The 20,685-nt window shown below is 38.1% G+C and overlaps 1 long non-coding RNA gene across 8 annotated transcripts in view; it reads left to right on the top strand.

The window, feature by feature from the left end:
* The window catches only part of LOC106031186 (uncharacterized), a 324,491-nt gene that overhangs the window by 243,115 nt on the left and 60,691 nt on the right, over positions 1-20,685 (top strand). For 5 of the 8 annotated variants that reach the window (XR_010825587.1, XR_010825589.1, XR_010825586.1 and 2 more), the window contains one exon: positions 1,902-3,884. The exons of 2 other annotated variants lie outside the window; for them this stretch is intronic. This is a non-coding gene — a long non-coding RNA (uncharacterized lncRNA). Of the gene's footprint in view, positions 1-1,901; positions 3,885-4,079; positions 4,216-20,685 lie in introns of all 8 variants that reach the window. One more of the 8 variants, XR_010825585.1, reaches the window with a different exon arrangement.

Below are 20,685 nucleotides of genomic sequence, written 5' to 3'. Positions count from 1 at the left end.
TGTGTAGTTAACAATGTGGATTAAAAGAATGTGGATTAAAATATTAACAGACTACCCCAATTAAAGAGGATAGTTATGGTTACAACAGGGAACTAGATCTCTGCGTTCAGTTCTGGACTTGAGCTTCAATTTTATCATCCCTGAGACTCCGTCTGGGATTCATCAATGTGAAGAGGTGCAGGAACTTCCCTTCATATCCTCACAGATCATATGAAAGCAATGATACCTTTTAACACCCTCTGTCTGTTTAGACTGACACTATATATCATGTCCCCTGTGAAACTAGCTCATCATTTAATCTTCCATAAGATGCCAAAATACAGATAATGCAGGTTGCCCTTGGGAGAGCTATCTCACCTTGGTGATGTAGAGCAAGGTGGAAGAATTTTACCTGAAGAACCTAGTACTCTGGCATCTTTGTACCACTGCAGACTGCAACAGAAGACTTCATAACCTTTCTGAAATACAGAAAAAATAAATAAATAAATAAATAACTAGTCTAGAGGCTTTGCCCATGAGCATCTCCTGCATGTCAATTTCCAATGTAGAGGAGAAAAATGAAGCTGTTTACCTTTCTTTAAAAAAGCAATAATACTTCTCCTGATAATCGTGATGTTAAAGTAAAAATTGGATTAATAAATCTGTGATTATTGTAATCTATCCTCTATTTTTTTCTGCTTTGTGACAGGTAAATACTATTCCATATAAAATCTAGAACTTCACATTTCATATAGATAGGATTTTGTTCCAGTAATCACTAAGTCAGTTTAAAAGAAATCAGTTATTTGATAGAAATTCAGTCAAAGAGAAGAGGCAAAAAAACAGAAAATAAGGTAGTCACAAGGCTAGATATCTATCTAAAGTCATCTCTCCTTCTGGTCAAATAGATGACGATGTCAAAGGTTTTCCTCACCTGACCATACATCAGAGCCGCATCTGCAAAAGAAGATCTCATTACTTTAAATGTTTGACTTAAATTGGCAAAGAGAGAGAATTTTTTTTCAGAGCTCTTCAGCATATGTAAACAATTTGGTGGCTAATGCTGTTTATACCTTTGACACTCTCTTAAAAGAGCCAAATTGGACAGTTTTTCCTTAGGTGAAACACCCATATAAATCAGTGCATGGGAGGCACAGGGACAGGAGAAGGAATGAAATTGAGATCCTTTGGGCTACAGAATGTATGAATTCCTTTTAATGAGATTTTGATTACAAGCAGAGTGCCTTGGAGCAAAAACTACAGCAATAATCTCTAATGTATTATTTTGGAGGAGAAATTTAAACATTATAATGCTCATCCAATGAATGTCCATTTAGGCTAGCTAATGATGAAACATTGTATATTACACAGTTCTAACCAACTAATGTGAGGAAGGATGTCTTTTATGGTATTATGTAAAAAGAGATCAGGTTCATCAAGAATGCAGTTACTCACTTGGAAACCTTCCCATTTACTGCGTCTTGGGAATCATGGGGAATCAAAACCAGATATAATGAGATCATTTCCCTCAAGTAAAAATGGAATGTGTGCTTAGCCATTATTGATTATTAGACAAAATGAAAAGGAGTGCAATCCCACATCCATATCCTCTTACCTAGTAAAGTCTGGCTATAGAAAGAGGCCTATACGGATTTATTTTTTTTATTTTTATTTTTTGATTGGAAGATCTATGTTCTTTCATTAAGGAGACATATTTTCATTGGAAAATGGTGGTACTTTACCTTGTGGACAGTAAAACTTTTAAAACAAAGCTCTAAATTGATTAATTTACTCTACAGTGCCTGATTATCAGTCCCACATTCACAAGAAGCTTAGGAAACCAGTTGCTCAAGCTGGAGTACAAAAAAAAGCCTAAGCTGCCTTTCATAGACTCTTACATTGTCTTTTCCATTTGGCTCCAGGTGAAAGCTGATGATTTGGAAAGTTCTGGTCTGAATGTGTTTACATGAACACAACCAAAATCAAGACCACAGTCCTCGTCTGTGAAGTAGTGATGAAAAATCTTGCAGAGGCCATAGAAGTACTCACCTGCATGTACAAAAATCTTTGTGGTTTTTGCCTGACCTCAACCTCCAAACTCAAATCTTCTTCTAAGACATCCTGATATAAACCTCAAAGCTATAGTCAAAGCATCCAATGCTAGCATCCTCAAATATGGAAAGCCTCAGCACTCCTGAAATCTAATTCCTTTATTTTGTTCATTTATCTGTTTCTTCATCCTGTTCCCACTCAGCAATAGCAGCAGCATGTACTGTTTGTTCCTACACATCACAGCAGAGTATGAGTTATGATACTATTTTTCACATACCTCTGTTGATCAGAAAAGAGCATAAAGGATACAAGGAACTGCACTGGGTCTTGCAAGAAGGCAGTCTGTGGTGAGGAATGAAGGTTAGCATTTTTTTTACAACTCTCTCAAGCTGAGTTAAGTGAATAGAGAAGAAAACTGCACATCTGCCACAACTGAGTAGAATGAGTTGCCGTCTGTTGTGCCTGCACAGTTAAGAAATCTCAGCAAAAACAGCAGTCCCCAGACAAAAGCTGGGACAAGCCAAGGTGTGTCCGGGATCCTGTGTGGGTGTGCAATGGCCTGATCTCTCTTTCAGATACGCTGTTTCCCCAACACAGGAAAAGGAATGGCATCCCCACAGTGGCTAGAGCAATCGCTCCACAGGCTATTGACATCAGAAAAGTATCTGATGCCTTTTTGATTTATTTTAATGGGTCTTAACTGATGGAAATGAGGGAAGCTAACATACGCCTGTCAGAATACTTGGTGGAATACCAGTGAGCTCATGTTCCATAGTGGAAACCCAACAGCGTGGAAACCGTCGATGTTGCAGACCTGCTGTTTGAAACTTGCTACTCTGCTTGTTTAGTGGATCACATAAGGCACTACTGAGGCTATGATACGGAGCCTGAGTTTCATACAAAACTCCATCTGCATTCAACAGCCCAAGATCTAGAGCAAATGTATTCTGACATGGTTGAATGAAAATGAATACCTCTTCTGTATTAAGATGCACTCTGGGATGAGCTAAAAAATACTTCTGTGGCCCTGGAATATTAAAAAAATAATAATAATAAAAAAAATGTATAAAGCTTTTATCAAATAGATGGTGGATGCAGTGGGAACAAGACTGTATTGTGCACAATACAAACACTGCTGCTGAGCAGGAGAAGCTGCAGGACGGCACAGGAGGCCAGCAGGCAGCTGGCACAGCGTGACTAGGTTGAGGAAATCTTTGTGCAGCCCTCCCAAGGGCATGGTGCCTCCACACAGGAAAATCCAGCTTCAGCAATGCAGCAGAGCAGAGGTATTAAACCTGAGGTGCTAGTTAGGATCCTCCAAATGTCTGCTGATTTTGTATACAAAGAAAATCCACAGAATTTTTAAAATTAGGCTTACTGATAGGTGGCATGACATACACAATCCTTTTATGTGAAACATCAGTCTTCCATTTCACAGACCTTCCTGGTCACTGGGCTATAGCAAGAGAAGAGTTACTCTTTCCTTTCAGTAGCTTCAAAAATTACTGAAAAAAAGTTCCGCAAAGAGAGAGGCAGCCCATAAAAGTTGAGGGCATCGTTTCACAGCCACCCACCCACACCTGCCTCCTCAGCAGAGGCAGGGAAAGGTGGGAGGGCTTTGAATGCACCAACAGGAAAAAAAGTTCAGCCCCAGGATGAGCGGGATTGGTGTGGCGTGGCTGAGGCAGGTGAGGGTGGCACTCCCCTGCTCAGCGGCACAGAATGTTCCAGCAAGAGCTGGGCCTGGAAGCCACAAAATGGCAGCCGTGAAGGGCTGGGGCTTGCCGCCTACCTCAGGAGCTGCAGCTTCCCAAATGGCTCTTGGTTTGGCTGGCCATGCATCAAGGACTGGGGTAAGATGACTATATACGTGCATTTTTCTTTCTTTTGATTAGAACATGCAATGGTTTGATACCCCTCAGCTGCCAGTGCTGTAATTTCTGAGGGCTTTGGGCTCATGCTGGGGGTTGTGGCTGGTAGGGTGTGTTCGGACTTGGGTGTTGCACCAGTCACAGCTGTCAGCAGTAGCAGAACCCAATATCTTGTAGGTTTTCTGGATGTCAGTGTCTTGTGTAGCATATTGGGCAGAGACTGATGGGGAGCCCTACGATGAAACAGTGTAAAGAAAGGTTGGGGAGAACGCCCGTGCATTTTCCTGTCAGGGTCCCAGCTTTTACCTCAGAGGTAAGTTTTGCTGTGCAGGTAGGTTTGTGTTAGTTCAGGAATGGGATAAGTATGATGGATATCTTTATCATGGGTTTATTCTATGACTTCTGGATGTTAATGTTGTTTCCTAGCCATAGAAAGCATTTTGCATGACTTTCCTGTGAGCAGTCTTAATCAGTTTGCTTCCAACTTTCTAGCGCATGCAGTTGGCTTTAGCTGCAGAATCCTTAAATGCTATGGGCCACACAAGCCAAAAATCAAAGGCAAAACCAATAACCAGGCAGATGTAGGGACTGGGAGAGCTGCAGAACTTAGAGGTGTAATTGAACCCAGGTGTTCAGGTGGTTACCAGGTGTTTTCCTGTTAAAGCTGTAGGGTGTGAGGAGCCTGCAGGCTGGACACTACTTCCCACCTCCTGTGTGGCCATTAATAAGCATGTGGTTCAGGACTGTGGGCCATGGGGGAGGAGAGTTGGGCTCTCATCCTGAAATGGGCTACCTGGTTTTTTTTCTGTTCATGGTCTAGGCTTCCATGACCTCCAAAGCTATTCCTATTAAGAAATTGTACATGGAATGACATATTTACTGGCAATGTCAGCTGATGTTTATAATGATATGATTAAATAGCAATTACTTTCCTTACTTCCTCCTCAGTCTTCCTGCAGAGAGTTGTGAGAAGAGCATGTTGAGATCTATTCTTGATGAAACTGTGCAACTGCGCTTTTTTTAATTACTCTCTTAGCAAACACTTTATCTGCATAAATCCAATGTACGAAACCTGGCAGCGCGTATTTAGGGCACTGAAAACCTGATATAAGTTTTCATGGGTCAATGCATTAGTAATGACTGAAATATTAATTTCTTGGATTTTATTTTATTTTATACTTGGTATTCTTTTACAAAATCAATTAGTAATGACCGTTCACTGGCTGTTAACATATATTAGACTACTGCATTTTGGATTTTGTTCTTGATATAGAATTGATTTATTTGGGCTAACTTCCTGCCCAGTCATGCTTGCCTTCAGAGCTCCCAGGTATTTTGTGTCGATAGATTACAAAGCTAAGGTAATTTGTGATGATCAGGGTGAGTTGCTTGTCTTCCACTTTTCTCACGCAAATGTTTCTGCAGATCTGTATTGTACATGTCCTTACACATAAAATTTGACTTTTACTATTATTCATTCTTGTAAATTACTTATCATCTTGGCACTAAGGCAGATATGGAGTCTTCTACGCTGGTCATGGCTCTATCTCAAAATATAAAACATAACTGTATAACGTATGAAGAGAAGTTAAACTCGTTTAATAATAAGTCATTGAAAGCAAATCTAAATGCCTTTCTTTTTGCAAGACATAAATTCAATCTGTTAATTTTACCTGCTATGAACTCCCCTGCAGGCAAGGGTGTTCACGTCAGCTGTTAGTGAGTGGTGGTGAAGCTTACTTTCTCATGCAAAATTTCCTTATCTTTCATTTACGTTATGTGGTTCTTTAACTGAATAACCCTTGTGCAAAAATAAATACTTTCATAGTTACCCTCAAGGAAAAGTATATCTTGAAATGTAAAGATTGGTCAAGCTGTGGTTCAGCAATGTTTGTCTCTTTGCACAGTAACATTGTTTTAAAGTGTAAGGCACCTGTCCTTAAAAGGTTATCTGAAATAGCCTTCACATAAAATGTTTTCAAATAATTCCCCCTTAGTAATTTATCAAATAGCATTTCTTCCTGCTTCTCCCAGGTTACACTGAAGACTGTGGTGCTCTCTTTATTTAGTTCCTGATGTCTTCTCTGTATTTCAAATGAAATGCAGAATAGTGTCCCTTAACGTCTGAATGAAGCCACATTTTAGGAAAGGGTCATTTCTTATGCTGATAACTAATTGAGTTGAAGCCACATTTGTTTTGTGGTTGTTCAGCTCGTTCGTTAGTATTAGGGGAAAAAAAATGAATCTCACAGGAATTTCAGGAAGGAAGTGGGGAAAGAAACGCATTTCAGGTTCACTGTCTGAAGGAAAAATGACCGTCCCCGTGATTCTATCCTAGACAATTTTAGTGAGTATTAAAATAAACCACTCCTTTTTGCTTGCTTACGTTCCTGTTTTATGTTTTTCTGCAGTGTTTGTCTTTCTGTGTATTCAAACATTTCGTTCTATTTATTTTTTGAGCTTAACATAGTTTTTAAGAAAACCTTACAAAGCATTGACTACAACTGTATCTCATTAAGTATTTCTGATTTTTCAGCCCTCCTGAAATTACTACTGTTGTGCATCAGCAGAGTCAAAGCGCTTTAGTACATCAGCTAAATTATTAACATGGTTTAGTGGGAGTGTCAGTAGAATGATAAGCCAACTAGTTCCTATGCCTCTCATCATACTTTTAATCAGGGTTAGCAGAAATACATTTAATATGAGATTCTACAATCAGACAAAAATAGCGGTGATCCAGCCTTAAGATTTGCTGTTTATCCATCTCATCCCTAATAGCAATCAAACAATGTAGGTAGCATGGATATGGCTTATTACAGCTGAGACAGATACATTTGTTTGCTCTGTTATAATTTACCAAGTTGGCAGATGCAGGAAAATAACTATGGGTAAGATATGCATGCTGGACATGGTGTGGTTCTAAGAGGTGCTAAATGGAGCAGAATTAAATGAGAAATTCTTGACCTCATGGCAACTGAAATTCAGAGAAAATGACCTTAAAAGTTTTTCTTTAAGTTTCATGCAGGAACCTGCAACTTTTACTACAACTCTTTTGGAAGAAATACTGGAGTTTTGAAGAATAACAGAACAGGTTGTTTTCCTTGAAATTTCGTATCACTCATGATAGGGAATCAGTATGTTAATTTTCTGGAAAAAAATTCTTATTATAAATTTTGACTGGCCACATGATTCCGTAAGAGCATGAAGAGATACAGGTTGTTGCAAAAATCATAGCAGGCATGGAGCTAGGCAAAACGCCCTTTAGCAATTGAGACCCAATGTCTGTCTGCAGTACAGATATAATATAGCTTGTTCATTGACTTCTGGACTGTGGCTGCACTCTCTGACTCCCAAACTATTCCACTATTTCTGCTTCTTTTTACTGTGTGCTTCCCCCTTCAATTTTATCTTGGAAGAATGTGTGCTAAAAGAAAGTAACTAAACAGCGTTGTTTGTTACAAAAGACAATTCTGAAGTGGTCAATGCATTGTATACTAGGGCAGATGGATGTGTCTGAGAACTACTGGCACAGATCTAACCTTACAGTCAGAACTGTACAATCTCCTGTCTTACCTGGCTAGTCCCATTCCCCTCAGAGACTTCTGCGCCTCTCTAATCTATCCAGACTGGGTATTTAAAATAATTTCATGTCAGTGCTTCCCCTTACACATAAGTGTAATTTGGTACCAGAAAGTTGTACACGAGATGGAACTTTTAAAATATGTTCATAGAAATAGTTTAAATCACAAGAATAACTCAGTACAGAATGTTCCTGGCTGCAGGAAAGAGGATCCAACTCAAACACTGTCAGATTTCTGGAATCAGAAAGGTATTGAATGTTGGAGGTAGTTCAGAGGGAAGAGTGAGCTGTAGGGACTCATAAAAAAGCAGCATTAAAGGAGTGAAATACATGGAGTTTGGCTGAGCAGTGGGTACAGAGAGACATAATGGCACACAAATGTTTGAAGGATCTGAGTACCAAAAAGAGAGTGGAATTTTGAATGGGGAAAAATAAAATAAAATAAATAAATAAAAAGATATTTTTTTTTTCTAGGAGCAATGGGTGAGGTGTTGTGCAGCACATCAGGAAATACTGAGAGAGTTCTGAGCTCTGGAATACTGGTGCAGTAGCTGCCCTGAGAGTAGAGTGGGCACCAAAGGAACTTTTCAGTACTGGGTAGGATCTTGCTTTCTCACAAGTTGAATTTTCTGGGTGTAATTTGTTATTTAGTTTTTGACAAAATGTCTGCCACTTCCAACAACTTTTTTTAAATCATGAAATCTGTACCACCATTAATTCCAAAGTAGGCTATTTTGGTGGTAAAGCACTGGAGGGTTCATACCTTATCCTTTATCCTGTTATAGTGCAGAGAACCACTAAACCCCACATTAGAGGAGTCACATGAGATATGCAAAAGAGCACCTGCATAAAAGCCTTTAGCTTGAAGATGTAGATGAAAGCAATCATGGTCCCATTTTAGAAAAAAACAAAGCAGTACTTTTCAAGCTGCAGACATGCCCAGGTCTCGGGGACTCGGTCTTAAACTGAAACAAGAATAATTCACACTTTGTGTAGTTTGTACTAAGCAGAGACTCAAGATGCTTCTCTTTATTGAGCCATCATTTAGTCAGGAGCAAAATCAGACAAAGCCCTGAAAAGTCCTTCCACGTATGTTTTTGCTACCAAAACTGTTCCGTGTGACTTGTCTCTCTGATTTTTTTTTGTATATGATGCCACACTACTTAACTTTCCAGAATAGCTCTTTTTAGGAGGTCATTTTCACATGCTGATGAGATAAAAACTTACTAATTCAATTGTTGAAGTAATATAAGAATTTGGCAAATGAAGAGGAACAGGACTTTATTGTGAAAATGCTTCTGTAACCATTAGCATCTCTGATTTAATGTCAGGCTTAACTGTTCATCTGAACCAAAATCACTTGTTTGTGGAGATGCTGAATAATAGCAGGTATCTCTGATAGCAAACCACCAAGTCTGTATGTCTTGCTGTTGTGTTGTGTATTTTTTTAGATGTAGAGGGACACTGGCACAGAAAAAAATCCCTGCACAAAATTGGTAGCAGGAAAGAATCTCTGACTGAAGAAAACACTGAGAAGTTTTTATCTTATGATCTGTTTTCCAAAATACCAGCAGGACAATATAAGAATTGGAGAGGGAGGTCTAACTAAATATGCTAAATACCTGAAGTCTCGCTGAGTCTCCTGAGAGACTAGTGGAAATAGATGGAATGGGGATTTTTTTAAATCTTTTTAAATACCCAGTGGTGCAGCATGTGACTTATTTGTTAAGTGGATTCTGAAATGTTGCACATTAAAGGGCTGATTTCAAAGGACGTCAAATATCTGCCAATAAATTTGGTGGGCTGCAAAACTTGCTCTATTTACAAAACTGGATAACGCCTCTACAAGATAAAACATCATATATAATAGCTGGTGAAGGTAGAGCTTAAAGTTGGAGTTTCACTTGCATGGAGGGCAGTCCTGAGTGGGAACTCTCTAGAAGAAATCTGGGCTGCAGTTCAACAAGATTTGGCATTACAGAAATCTTGTGTTACCTCTTGTTTCATGCAGGGAAAAAAAAAAATGCAATCAGCTTTTCAAATCAGAATAAAAAATAAATAAAATTTTTGCTTTTTTTTTTTTTAAATACCCCCAACTTCTTCATTGAAATGGTGAGAACATAATTTATTTGATAAAAAGCTAGCTTTTTCATTGAAAGTTGAATGTTCTACAACATCTTGTTTTGTGCTTTCATCCAAAAATGGAAAGACTTTTCAATGGAAGCTTTGCGGGGGGGGAGGGGGGGGAGTATTTACAAGCTCTTGTGGAAACTGGTATATGTTACTTGGCCGGAGGTCTTCTAATATAATTGAGATAATTGACAGAGGTGGAGGGTGTGGAGACGACAAAGAATTACAAATGCTGAGATCTTCAGAATTTTGTTGAACACATAGTATTTTCCCTCGAAGTTAACAGTTAAGCATAAACCTGAGATTGAAACTTTACTTTTTCATAGTGATGCTTTCTGAAAACAGGAAAAGATATCTAAAAAGTATTTCTTTAAAATACTATTTATGATAGACATGCTAGTGTCTAGAAGTGTATTTATTGCCTCACAAATGCATCTTGAAGTAAATATTGTACTGAAAATAGCTAGATTTTTATTTATGCAGGATGTCTAATAATGAGGCAGATGTATCCACATCCTGTTGTGAAAATATGGAGAATTTATCATCTGTCCTTGTGAAGTGGAGACAAGGGCAAGTTGAGCTGTATATAGGTGTGGTTTTTGAACCCATTCACCCTTTCTTATCTAGGTCAGGATGTAATCCAGAGACAGAAGCACCTTCCCTGACAGCTCTGGTGTTTGCGTTGCTGCAGAACTTGATCAAAAATTCCCACCATGCACGATCAATAACAGTGGCCGTTGAAGAAAAATAGAACAATTAGTAACCCAAGTGAGCAACATGGGGAGCTGAAAGGAGCAGGCTAGTGAGGAATGACACAGATAGATGCCAGCAGTAAAGAGTGGGAAAATAAAGTAGAACATCTGTCCAATTTACCTAATTGTGTAATAAAAGTAAAAGAAATCTTACTTCCTGAAGTAGTGCACTGAAAGTTTGTGCACAAAATATTCAAAGCATGGCACAGTTTGAGAAAAGGAAAGGTGATAATACCCTGCATTGCTGGAAACTAGACTAGGTTTTCTTTTGGTGAAGGTCACGGCTGATGATTTGGATTACTAAGCTGAATGCTGAAGCAAAGAGAGACCTGGTTGCTCATTCCAGGTCTGCTTCTAACCAGCTATTTCCCCCAGTTTGTGTTGCTTTTTATTTTTTACCTTATGTCTGTCTTGAGTAAATCTCAAGATCTTCAGGGAAGTGGTGGCCTCAGGTGGCTTTGACCTCAATCTTGGCTGGAGCTAGCAGGTGTTACAGTAATACAAACTGTATCTCATCATTTAGAACTACAAGAAAATGATACGATAAAAATTACTATGCATGCTTAACATGAGAAATTTGTGTTCAAATATAAAGGAAGTATTAAGTAAGAATATAATTTTTTCAAAGCATGTGATAGGTATGTGGAAGGGGAAAGAAGGGGTCTTGCTAAAGTAGTAAGGCTTTTTCATTCCATGCTTGGAAAAAGTTCAGACATCTGTGCCATGAGATGGTGTTAAAAAAAACAAAAAAGTAATAGGTGTGCCAACCAAAACCTGTGAAGTGGTATTCAAAAGATTACCAAATTCCCAACACTTTTTTTTCCCTAGATATCTCTTACCTGGAAACACTAAAGGGGAAAAGTATCTTGATTCAGATGAGAAGTTTTGAAATATCAGTGTTTTCTGCAAGCTGGAAATTCTGTAGTTTGACTCAAGTCAGTAGTGATCCAACACAGCGTGGGTAGTACTACATATTCTGAGGCCAGTATGTGATGCATTCTATACCATGCCAGCTATTAGTGAAATAGGAGGAAACAAAAGTTTGAGAAGCTTTTGAATTTCTTTTGTGCAATAAATTAGGCTTTGATTTCCTAATAATGATGAAATTAATTTTATATCCAAGACATTGGACAATGCACCCTTGGTAAACAATGAAGAGTGTGAAAATCCCACAGACAATGAATGTTGAAAGCTGTATAATAGTCTTATCACTTTCTGTAGCAGCCTTGGTTGAGAGAGCTGTAATTAATTATAAGAAAATGACAAGTGGTCAAGGCTATGCTGAAGGCAATGGCCCTGATATTTGACATTGTAATGCAGCTGGGGAAAAGCTTGTCAAATCAAGGTTGTGTTAATTTATTAGGCAGCTATCTGTGCCAGTCTGAATAAAAGGAAGAAAAAAAGGTGGAATGCTACAGCAAATATTTAATATTTGGGGGATTTTCATCATATGTATACTTTAAAGTAACTATATTCATCTAACTTCTGGTCCAGATGTGTATTTACGTGTCATTCATGCTTCACGCCGTTCTGCTATTGTGCAAGTCTGCAACTGTGTAAGTGGAATTGAAATCTTAGGTTGGCAAAGTGTGGGATCAGCTGCTTCTCAATAAGCGACATGTCTTTCACACCCTATCTGGTTTAATTCTAGTCAAAATAAATGTTTCAAAATAATTCCTACAGTTCCTCTGATTCTTCATACATATAGTCTGCAAAATGTCAGCAAAGTCCCATAGTTAAATTACTGGGTTAGCACTCAGAGGTGTTGGATTCCAGCCTTGGATGTGCTGTTGATTCCATGTGAATACTTAGCTGGCTAGTTGTTATGCTTTTTTTTTTTCATGTTTTCTGTCATGCCCGTTCCAATCATGATTCCTAACATGAACTCTTTTAGTTATATAGGTTCCAACAAAATTTTAAATAGGAATAAAATCATCAAAAAGGTAACTTTTGAAGATAAAACTAAGCAATTTCTTGGCTTTCAGCATGCTGTAGTTTGCCTCTTAAGAGGGTTTTGTTCCTTTTTTGTTTGTTTGTTTAATATATGCTAACTAACAAGGCAAAAGCTGTTGACTGAAGCAAAGAGAATAAGATGTGACAAGCAATGTGCAAGAATCCTGGATCCTTGTGTCCTTCCAGCATTAATACACAGTCCTTACGTTGTGTCATTGTGTTCCCAGGCTTTGGAGAGCATTATTACACTGTCCAGACAGGCTTATCTAGGAAATGGACCTTCTAGGCCAGGAAACACTCTGCTAGTTCTCCCCAAGAAACAGCATGTGTGTATTAAGCACAGATGCTGCCCTAGCTATGATATATTGGGAGCTTCATAGTCCTGAAATCTGCAACTCCAATTTTACGACAGAGCACAGGTAGCAGTTATATAAAACATAAGGATTCTGAAGAGTCCCCTAATCTTCCTTAATCTGTTTTTGTTTTTTGAAGCTTTAAAAATAAAAATATTCTGTAAGGATAGAAAAGATCTTTCATATACATGATGACACTTCAAATTGTCATTATTTTTGTCCAAATATTGGCTGTTTGGTTGTTTACTAGTTAAAATTGCATTTGACCACTATTACATGCTAGACCAGGGTGTGATAATGTGTGATACGGCTGCTTTTGCAGGCTCTCCAGGTGGTTATCACCAGTTCATCACTCCTATTTTTCACCATTCATTAAATTATACTGGGAAGAGCTGACTAATCTAACTGTAACATAACCCCTCCTACAAAAATGAGTAATTTTTTGCTTGATCAGTTGATTACTAAGACTTCTGCCATTTTGCAGGATATGCCTGATTAGAGACACCTTTGGCTGAATGTTAAGCATGTGTCTACTGTGATGCAATTCCAAGCACTGCTGTAAATCTGTCTCTATGTATATCTAAGACATGGTTGGCATGAAAAATTATTTGATGAATTGCCAATTAATTTCTTGGTTTGCTCTGTAGGTTGGAGCTGGGCCTCCAGTGGTCTACTGATATGCAATGTTTCCCCTGCCAGACCTGATGTTCCTCATGTTCAGAGAATTCTTGCTGCTCAGTTGGCCTGATACAGTCATAGTCCTCTGGCTTGTGTTGTGGGTTTTATATACGCGCTATGGTGCTTAAATATAGAAGCTATATACAGACTGCTTTGGACATACCTTCTATATCAGATTATATTAGTGATGAAGTCCGAAGGACTGGTGCCACAACGCTGCAAAAGCAAGAGCAACCTACTGCCCCTGCTTGCCAAGTGTTGAGAGATGGACTGGCTGTTATGGTTCTGTTGAGACTGGCCACCCTCTAAATACAGAGCAACATACAGTGACCAGTTTGTGACTGGAAGAGGGAATTGAGACATGGTAACAGTTAAATTGAGATAATTCTTGACGTGGGATTCTTGACAAGTATCCTGGTGCAGGGCAAAGACACTTTCACATCAGTGGTGCAATCAAAGATGGCCCCAAAGCAATTGGCAAGCTAGGATGAGGCTTATTTTCTTAGTTCAAGTTAGGTGACTGAAGATGATGAGTCTGTATTTTTATTTTTTTGTTTGTTTCTGAGGCTCAAGACATGAAAATGTGTCTAAAGTCTTTCATTTCCACCTATTGAAAATGCTTTAAAAAGGAAAGAAATAAACAGATGGCTCTCATTAGCAAAAGAGTGCTTTAATCTTTTGCACATTTTAAATTTTATTTTCCTTTCAATGTTTGTAAGTAAATTGGTATAAAATTAAGACTTCACCAGAGGAATTGAATTTCACACATTTCAGTCCATGAAAGAAGAGGTGGACTTCATCCAAATTGCAACAACTGATGTAATCTTGGCATCACAATTATCTATTATAATCAACAAATGCATTCTAAGGGAACGAAATGCTGTGAGGCTGGCCCTTACGCATCTTACTCAAGCAAAGCTCATTTGAAAGTCCTGTGTACAACTGGGTGTTTTGTCTCTACAAGTCAACCAAATAATTTTTATTTTAGTCTGGAAAAATACAGAACTCATCATTTTAAGAAACGTGCAAGAAACTGTAGATAAAATTTACTAGTAGTATAAATTGCCAAAGTTGCAGGGACATCAGTGGAGCTATATAATTCTCATCACAAAATAATCTCCCAGTAGCATGCTCTGGTGGTCACTTGGCAAATGTTAAAATACTTGGATTCTTCTTGTAGCTCAGTAACTTGCTGTTCTTTAACCAGAGGGCAAAGAGGACACTAATGCCCCCTCCTGAAGAAATATGGGTTGTTAGAACCAATGGCTTCAGTTTGTGTCTGCAGTTTATGCTTCTTAAATTGTTTCAAGCCACATCTTTAGGTCCAAAATCAAAATGTGTTCAGTCAAAATACAATTTCTGTTTAGATTCATAGGGGAGAGACAATGCTACTTAAGTATTAGCAAGTCATGAGTTTCCTAGATCCGTAATTATGAGCTGTACTTCTTCAGAGTGATCCACAGGATCTGTCCGGAGGAGATTCCTTGTAGCACTGCGATGAACAGCTTGGAGTTACGCTATGGGCAGTGGTTATGTCATGTGGTTTGTGTATTCATGTACTGATAACATTGTTCTCAAATGCGAGCAGAAGGTTTAATATCTATACTGTAAACAGTACTACATTTTCTTAAGGTTTGTTTTATATAGCAGAAAATGAGTCTGATCTCTCCTATTTATTTGAGAAAAATGTTGAAAACTGGAGAGCTGGTAGATTTGCAACAACACAAAATTAAGTTGACTCTTAGGAGAAAAGATTTTTATTCTGTCCCTTTAAAAACAGATTTGGGTATAAGGTAGATTTTCTACTTCCAAGAGGCCTTCTTTTTCTGAAAAAGAATGTTTATTTTTGGTACCACTGTACAACATTCTGAGTTGAAAAAAAAAAGCTTAGCATTTCATTTACATTGAAGCATTTTATTTTGAGCTTAATCTTTTAGAACACTAGATGTTTTGATACGAGCACTCTCACTATACTATAAAAACTTTCAGGTTTTGATATTTAAATGCATTATTTTAGATGAGGAAAAGTTTCAAAAAATAGCTTGTCAAAATCTGAGTAAAATACTTGGCATGATTCTCCCCTGCAAAGTTTGCTTTCCTTGATATTTAAACAAAAAATGTTCTGTGTCTGATTGAAGTACTTTGGACACAGTTCTCTGGACAAATTCAACTGTTTCATCTAGGCTGCTGGGGCGGCCAGAGAGCTTTATCTTGGTTTTGCTTTTCTGTGATTTCTAGGCTTCTTGGGGGTTCAGTTCAGAATCCATGTGATTCAAATTAAAGGAAACTTGCTTTACCTCCTTTCTGTTAGTTTTAGTTTTTGAAAATTGGGTGTAAATGACACTACTGGTGCCATCTGTTTTCTTGGAAGCAGTTCAGATGTCATCTCAACAATATTCTGGACCTCAAAGCTTTAGAGATGTCAAAAGATCTTTTTAGAGGATCCTCCTGCCTTATGGCCAAATTAAGTCCCCTGCATCAGTTGAGAGAAATGTTCTGTCTTGTTCCGAAGTTTCTACAGAGATGTAAAGTTCATACACTCTGTCTAACGTGTACCCGTGCTGAAATAACCTTACTGTTTGAAAGCTCTTCTTGCTATCTACCCTCGAACTTTACTTTTTTTTTTTTAACCTTACTGCTTTTGTTCCCTCCTTCACAATGAACATAGTATTGTTAAGAACAAAGCAACGGTGTTTTTAGAGACTACAGACAGCTCCACCCTCAGTTCTTCTCACCATGCATATACATTTGCAGTTGTACCCCCATGTGTGCACAGGGTGTGTCTTGTTAGAACCATGGCACTCTCTGCTGAGGATAACCACTTGTTTGAACAAAAGTAGAAAAATTAGGTCCTCATAAGCATTTTACAAAGCTGTTTTTTATCATCTGAGATGCTTCCTGCATGAACCAGATAAAGTTATCATAGTGACAAGTCAATTATATGCCAACATTCTTGCATGAAAAATAATAATTTCCAGCAGAATGTCATACACAGCGCTGGATAATCTGAATACCTTTAAATTCATGGGGAAACAGCTGATTTTTAAAGTAGTGTTGCCTTCTGTTCCATATGTTACATTTGGATTCAAATGTAGATGCCCGTATTCTTGGATGCCACTTCTATAAAATGCCAATTTTGTACTGTCATATTGATACCTCTTTCTTCAAGTGATACATTTTGTTAATAATTACCACATTGCAACTACCTCGGGTGAGTTAATAAAGAGTTAACTAAAAGTTACACTGAAACCTGGAATCAGTCTAGTGGGTCTCAGCTGAGGAAAAAGTTCAGAGGTGGAGGGACAGAAGTAGCACTCCTTTCACAATGTTTGTGTGGATTTACTTGAAGTGTAGGAGATGTTTGGGAATTGGCAAAAACCAGGATGCTGGACCATTTACTGATGTGTTTTGAATACTGAGTTCCTTTTGCTCAATCAGAAGCGCGGTTCATGTTTTCTCTCCTGGAAGTCTAGAACCTCTGGTGGTATAAGGTAGCATTTGCTCCACTAAAGCTGTCTATGCTGGCAGAGCATCCTTCTGTTTTGTATCTAGACACTGAAATAGAACAGAATTGCTTTTTGACTATGCCTGTTTACTTAGGTTCAGAGACTACTTGTTTCACCTTCTAAGGAAGGAAAAAGTACAAGGCCTGATCTTGGACTCACTTAGCTCTATTTCATACCTCATGTAACTTCATTGGCCCTAATGGAGTTACTCCTCATTTACAGAGATATACGTTAGATCAGAATCAAGCCTCCAGCTTCTATGTGCTGCTAGTTGAGCTGAAGAGTACATAACCAAATTTCAGCAGCAGTTATCTGATCTCAGCGTAACAGATAAAAAGGCACTCCCAAGAGTAGAAATCCCCTTGAGCTGGTACAGAACAGAAAAAGGCAGTTATGTGAACTGCATGCTGTTCTATGAAGAGCAAACATTAGAAGGACTCAGCTGAAATAAACTTCCCATGGCAATACAATTTCAACACTGCTTGTAGATTTATTTCACAGATTCAGAAGAGCAAATAGGAAAAAAATAAAAATAAGAACTCCAATTAAAATTATTGACTGCTCATTTTATTTGAAAAATGAAGATTTTTCTAATGATCTTCCTTCCTCCTCTTCTGCTCCTGGTTGCAAGCAGTGAGGAAAGCCTTTTCTTTCCTGTGAGGGATGTACAAACTCATGAGTTCATGAAAAGTTTTCTGAGACTATGATATTTACTCTAAACCCTTAAGTTTAGAAAATCCAGCAGTGCCAGTTGTATTGGTCATAGATATTTATAGCATGGTTTCACTGGTGGTTTGTTTGTTTGTTTGTTTTTTAGGAGCATAATAAGCCATAGGCCCCTCTGAGATTCAGGCATGCATACCCGAGGGCAACATGTGCCCCCAAACTTGCAGACATTGCCACAAGATTTTCTACATGTTTTCCAGTTAAATCTTTAATGTGAAAGGGATTTAGAGCCCTGAACTTTTGGAATACTGTATTTGTAGAGGATGCTTTCAATAAAGCATCCTCTGAAGTACAAGGCCAATACGGTTGTTCCATTGGATGAGCTATAGGCAAACCATATATTTATGTACCACCATGCAACCTTTTTTAACCAAATGTAGAAAGGCCTTTTTAACCAGATTTTCTTCTGTTTTGTTTTGTTTTAAGGCAGCATTCTGAATGTGTATCTATATAAAAACAAACTATAGCTATTCTTTCTTCTAGCTGCTAATGACCTGTATAGGTGTAGTCACGTATTTTTCTGCCTGGCAGGTTCTCCTCTGATGTTTATTCTTCCCCTGGAACGTGGTTTTGTTCCATCAAGCTCCTGTTGCCTTTGGTATCATTCTCCTGTCATCTTCAACCCATCCCCTACATCTCCTGTCTTTTCTAATAGGCCTTTCTTCCCTACTGCTGTCTGAAGGCCTCTTTCACTTTGTTCTTAGTAAAGTGATGTTCTTCTTTTCTTTGCCAGATTCTGTCCCTCTTAGAGAGATGGTCTGATGGATGTCTTTGCCATTACATCCTCTTTCAGCTTTATTTTCGGCTTCTGCAGGCCATCATTCCTGGCACACTGTCAGCTTAAAAAGTCCTTGTCTGTCACAACCATTGGCTTGGGGCATCGCTGGCTTCCCACTCCTGTTCCAGTACATATTTTCTCCCTCAGTCTTCAGCCCCAAACTGAAAATTTAAGCTCTCAATTTCATAACATGGTGATTCTGTCAATACCTCTGTCTGAGCCCTTGCCCTTGTCAATACCTCTGAGTTTATACTTTTGTTAACTTCTGGCCAATCTCAGATTCTTTGCTTTTGCAGGAGAATATCTTGTGTAAGAGAATGAGAGGTGATAACAGTAGTGAAGCTTGTTTTCCTGACAAGCCTTTAAAAAGTGATTTTGTTCTTCTGAGTCTTTATTTTCCAGCTGTCCTAACAACAACAACAAAGTTAGTACATTTAATGGCATTAGGAGACTTAAGTTGAAATTAGGGCAATTTATAACTTCAGTACTGTTGATTTGTTGGTATCCTTATTAGGGCTACTGCTGACAGACTACTGAAGCAGTGTGGGGGATAAATTCACTGCTTCTCTAAGCTCCCACTTTAATACACCACATCAGCGCTCACCTGACTGTTCTTCTTCACCCTTCGTTAAGAACTTTTCAAGCTTAATAATACAGAATGTGGTCCTGTACCCCTCCAGGAAGATTGAGGCATTGTAGTTACTTGGTTTAAAAAAAAAAAAAAAGTGCATTAATGAATGCAAACGCCCAGTGTTGATGCCAAACCAATTGCTTTGCCAGCCATTGAAGCACTAGTTTTATCTTTAGCATTGATTTAAACCTTAAGGAAAATCTGTCAGGAGATGAGCCGCTTATTGATTTGGTCTTCAAGGCTTTCTTGTATGTCAGCTTCTGTGAGAAAACTGTGTAACATAGAAAATTGGCAAGGAACAACTTTGTTTTGAATTGGCAACCCTTCAGTTTGGACATGCATTGTGTTTGAGTGTTCAGTCTTTCTGTTGAGCTTGTATTGTAACTATTGGTCCATTTCTAATCGAAGTAATCAAAAAAAGGCTTCAGGGTGTGTTTTGCACTTTCCTTAGAATCTGTGCCCAGAAAATAGGGAATTCCTTTATTGCTAGTAATGCATCATCTTTTCTGTGGCAGTGATAAGATGATCTGGCATTTTGGTCTGGGTTTTGAATGTTGATTTCCCTGTGCAGGTGTTACTCTACCGATGGCTTCTGTTGGTACTGTAGCTGACACTGCAGCTAAGGTAGAGGTGCCTGTGCTCAGCATCGCATAGAGCAGTCTAGGTAGCTGGTAAATGGAAATGGACAGGAAGGCAACTTATCTTTAGTAGGTCAGTGACAGGACAGAACACAGCTGAGGTCTCTTGGATCTTGAGGATATTCCAGCTACTAGTCTGTCTGTAGGGGGACTTCTTAAATAAGAATTGTAAATTACTAATGTGGTAAGAGGAAAGGTATACGAGTAGTTCAAAGTACTTACAATATGATTATACCTCGCCCTGTCCAGCAGCTTTAGCATTCTCCTTGCTTCGTTGCAATATCCCAGGCATAGCACAATTCACAAAAGATCTTAGTAAAGCAATGTTCCTTTTTACTTTACCCATTTCCTCTTTTAAGAAGGGATATCCTGAGTATTGGGTTAGGAACTTACAGGCAGGTTTAGATATAATACTGTTTTTACTTTGTAGACTTAAAAAAAAAAATAATAATAATAATAAGCCTTGTAAGTCAGACAACATCTAATGAGTGAGAGGTCCAGGAAAAATGGGAAGCTTCCAGAGAAAATAAAGGTCTTTTTTTTTTTTTCATAAGTCCTGACACAATGAGAATGAAAATGCAGAAATAAGTTTAAAAGAAAATATTGTGAGAACAAATAATGAGAATCTCACTTAAAGTATTACTTCTGTGCTTCATCCATTCAATATATTTACTAGTATTTCTAGAATTCTGTCTAGAATATTAAGTATTTCAAATAAAAATATCTCCGAATATGATCACCAGTGCATGCAATTCTGCATATTATGGGAGAAATTTACTATTAATTCTTAACACTTTCTGCTGCGTTAACTGCATTATAATAGAATAAGAATGCAGTGTTTGCTTCTCTAGAAACATGAGTTTATTTTGCATCTACATTGTAATATTAAGTCTCTATTTACATAGTTATATTTATGCCCTTTGAATTTAATGGACACAAAAGGAAGATTATAAATATTTACCTAATTCAACATCTTTATTTTTTTCATCAAGATGCTAGCACTTCTTAACGTGCAAACAACATCTTTTCTAAGATTTGGTGTATTTCTTGTTATTTGA

The sequence above is a fragment of the Anser cygnoides genome, chromosome 17 (assembly GCF_040182565.1).
Source record: "Anser cygnoides isolate HZ-2024a breed goose chromosome 17, Taihu_goose_T2T_genome, whole genome shotgun sequence".
Classification (NCBI taxonomy): Eukaryota; Metazoa; Chordata; class Aves; order Anseriformes; family Anatidae; genus Anser; species Anser cygnoides.
Note: the sequence above shows the minus strand (reverse complement) of the source record. Positions and strands in the feature narration are given on the sequence as shown.